At 38.9% G+C, this 4,274-nt stretch overlaps 1 pseudogene; it reads right to left on the bottom strand.

The window, feature by feature from the left end:
* Positions 1 to 466: 466 nt before the first annotated feature.
* Positions 467 to 3,398, bottom strand: LOC123594804 (annotated as a pseudogene).
* Positions 3,399 to 4,274: the final 876 nt, after the last annotated feature.

Raw genomic sequence — 4,274 nt, 5'->3', positions numbered from 1 at the left:
AAAGGAATTTTATACAATTAAAATATTACACAGGCTGATGGGATTTACTTAATAACTAACAGATCCATAAAAGAAACTAAATCCGAAAGTTTAAATCCAGTATTAGCACCTAAAGTATCTCTGAAAGTAAAAGTTTTAACTGTTTCATTGTTTCCTAATGTATTTCTTAACTTCCTTGCAAATACAGTGCTCTCAAAACCCCAAAGATGAATGAAGGGTGTAAGAAACCCTTACACTAAGAACATACAGCCAGAAGAACTATAAACACAGACTCTGACTTGAGAGTTTTAGTTGGAAATCACTGAACTTACTGTATTTGAACCAATCCTAAGATTGTGCACTGAATACTGTATACGAGGAAAGTCTATGAATCATAAGGTTTGCCAGTAGGGACAGTTAAAAATTAGCAATATACAGTATTATTCCTATCAAATTTTTTTCTCATAAGTTATATTTATAACAAAACTATAATTAAAATATTTATTATACTTGCTTATTACACATTCAGGGACACAGCAGGGACATTTATGTGTTTGATGGTTTAGCATCCACTTTATTGTGCTTACTTATTTTTGTAAGGAACACACAACACATACTACATCTTCCCAACATTCAAGGTAATGCAATAAAAAAATTCTCCAAAGAATAATAACTTGAAATTGCATTAAATACTGTTTTAATTAGGAATAACTGTTATAATAAAACAAGTAACATTATACATTATTTTTCCAATGAGCTTCAGTTGGAGAAACTGAACAACCGAAATAAATCTTTAAGATTTTGGCCATGGAAAAACTGGTAGATCTGGGAGATGCGTTAGCAAAACCACAGACATGGCCTACCTTTCACCAAAATCCCGGAGAAAAGCATTTTCTGAATTTGGGGGAAATAAGACTGAACACTGGCTAAGATGGGACTCACTGAAGTCTCAAGCCACCTGGGAAGCTGGCCCCAGGAATGAGAGAACCACTGTCCTGGTGGCAGGTAAGAAATTAATTTTGTTTTGGGCTGACTAATGGCTTATTTTATTAACGGCTTTGAATAAAAAAAGTGAAATGCTTCATTGTGTTTTCTCAGAAACTAATCAAGAGATTACAGAGTCCTACACAATTTGGAGACACAAAGTGGATGCTGAGTGACCAAAGGTCACTCCAGGTGTGGAATTTTAGAAAGTTAGTCCTTGGAGTAAATGGCACCGTGGCTCTGGCAGCAGATACAAAGGAATGATGCTCTGGGGAGGAGGTAGGGGACACTCTGCGATCGGCCAGTGGATAGATGAGGGTCCCAGCTGGAGGAGAGATCTTTAATTCAATGGTTTATCTCCCACTGCTCATGCCTCTGTCTTCATAAATAGTGATTTCAATAACTCGAAGTCCTCTCTCAATGTGATCTGTCAGGAGGAGGCCTTGGGGAGCATATATCTTCTCATTCTGCTCTTGAATGTATTTGGACACTTTCTTCACAACCCTCTCATAATGAGTTTCCATGCATAAGAAGATGGTGTAGGCTGTTAAGCAAGCCAAGCAGCCTTCAAGATATGATTGACTCCCAAATTCTCTGCTTCTGCATAAAGGTTATTTAGAGTTCCAACTGTTTCTTCAAACTGCTGCCTATCAATCAGGTTCTCCAGCTCTGCAGGGAACTTGGTCTGGAACTGGCAGCGTGTGCCACTGCTGTAGTCTTGCTGAATGAATACCTTCCTGGACACTGACACCTGCTGCGGCCTTATGGTGAGAACAGGATGGGCGTGCCGCCTCCTCTGCCTTCCGCCTACCGAGGTATAGTGCATTTAGAGACCAAACATGCCCCTGGAGAGAAAAGGGGAAATTCAGCCCACCATAGTGCTTTTGGCTTGAGTAAGCTTGATCCCATGTTTGTTACTTGGAGTTGAATTCCAGTTTATGCCTACCCAAAGGATTTCACAATGCATGCTGAAAGAGATAGCCCCATCCAGCAATACCAGCAATGAACTAGAAGTCATAATGGCCCCTTGGTAGAGAAAGATTCACCAGGCCACTGAATGGATAGATTCAAGGTGATATGGTATTCCTTCATTCATTCTTTTCTTTCTTTTTTTTTTAATTAATGTTTATTTATTTTTGAGAGAGAGAGAGAGAGAGAAGAGGAGATGCAGAAAGAGAGAGGGATACACAGAATCCGAACAAGCTCCAGGCTCTGAGCTGTCAGCACAGAGCCCAATGCAGGGCTCTAACTCACGAACTGTGAGATCATGACCTGAGCCAAAGTCCAAGCTTAACCGACTGAGCAACCCAGGTGCAGCTTTTCTTTCTTTTTTAATAGCAGCTTTATTAAGATATAACTGACACACTGCACAAGTCTTAAAGTGTACAATTCAATGGATTTTAGTATATTCACAGTGTTTTGCAATTATCCATCTACCTAGTTACAAAACATTTTCATCACTCATGAAGAAGACCATATACCCATTAATAGTCATTTCCCATTATCCCTTCTTCCCTCCCAGCTCTGTCAATCACTAAACTGCTTTCTCAGTCTATGGATTTGTCTATTTTGGACATTTCCTCTAAACAGACTCATACAATATGTGACCTTTCATGACTAGCTTCCTTTGCTTAATATAATGCTTTCAAGATTTTTTCATGTTGTAGCATAGAACAGTATTTCATTCCTTTTCAAGGCTGCATAATATTCCATTGTATAGATATACTCCATTCATTCATCAGTCAATGGACATTTGAATGGTATGCACAATTTGGTTAGGGTGAAAAGTGGTTTTACACATTCATGTATAAGTCTTCACCTTGTACACACCTTGTGAAAACACTGTTTTCAATTCTTTTTGGTATATATTGAGAAGTGGAAGTGCTAGGTCATATGGTAAATCTACACTTATTAAACAATCACCACCCTTGAATTTCTAGGATGAATTCCACTTGGTTATGAAATATACTTTTTTAAATGTGCTGCTGGATTCAGTTTGCTAGTATTTTGCTGAAGAACTTTGCATTTATGTTCATAAAAGATAGTGGCCTGTGGTTTTCTTTTCTTGTTTAGCATTGGTATCAGGGTAATGCTGAACTCATAGAATGAGTTAGAAAGTGCTCTCTACTTTTCTATTTTCTGGAATAGTTTGAGAATGATTGGTGTTAATTCTTTAGGTAATTTGGTAAAATTCCCTAGTCAAGCCAGCCAGTTCGTCCTGGGCTTTTCTTTGTTGGAAGGTTTTTGATTACTGATTAAATCTCTTTACTTATTATTACCTGTCTGTTTAGATTTTATATTTATTGAGTCATATTTGGTAGTTTGTGTGTTTCTAGGAATTAGTTTACTCATCTCTTCATCCATTCTTAGAACAATGTTGATTGAGATTATACCATGTGCCAGGAATTGTGCCATGTACAGACACATGCTCTGCTCCTAGAGAAGTGAAAATTTGGTATAAATATAGACGATAAAATAAGAGATTCCATCACAGTGTAATGCTTTGAAATGCATAAGAGGGTCTCCTAAACCTGGCTTAATGGTTCAGGAAAAATCTTAAAGGGTGGCTGGGACAGGAGTGGTTGGAAGTTTTAATGTTTACTCTTTTATCTTTTTGTCAACCCTGCCTCAACCTATAAACAAGTCCCATCTTCAAAGTAAAATATTGAATCCAACCATTTTTCAAAACGTTTACCCTTTTCATCTTTGGTCCAAGTCATCATCATCTTTTCAGGTGGCCTCTTTGCTGGCTGCACAGGGAACAAGTGCTGCCCTTCAGCATGCACTGTGCAACTGTGCAACTGTGGCAGAGAGGTTAATTGCAGACTGCTAGGCTGACTAACAGCCCACCAATGAGTCTGCAGCAGCCACAGCCAGGCCTCTCAACAGTGTGGGGAGCACATCCTGCAGAGTGTGCCCAAAGCAGGCAAAGTAGGTCCTTATAGTTGGCTGAGATGAAGGCAATGGTGACTATGTCACAATAGGAGAGAGCACATGCAACCCACATAGGAAGCACCCCTTGAGGTCTTGGGTCTGGTGATCAAGGGGGATTGCACTATAGGGCACTAAGCACCTCTTGTCTACAAGGCCACTACTTTCAAGAACGGAAGATGTAGCTGACCTACTTAATACATATTAACAAATACAGAGAGTTGGACAAAATGAGGAGACAGAGGAATATGTCCCAAATGAAAGAACATGACAAAAATCACAGTAAAGGAGCTAAATAAATGAGACAGAGATAAGCAGTATGCCTGATGAAGAATTCAAAGTAATAATCATAAAGGTACCCTCTGGACTTGAGAAAAGAG

This window comes from Leopardus geoffroyi, chromosome X (genome assembly GCF_018350155.1).
Source record: "Leopardus geoffroyi isolate Oge1 chromosome X, O.geoffroyi_Oge1_pat1.0, whole genome shotgun sequence".
NCBI lineage: Eukaryota > Metazoa > Chordata > Mammalia > Carnivora > Felidae > Leopardus > Leopardus geoffroyi.
The sequence above is the reverse complement of the archived record's forward strand: the minus strand, read 5'-3'. Positions and strand labels throughout refer to the sequence as shown.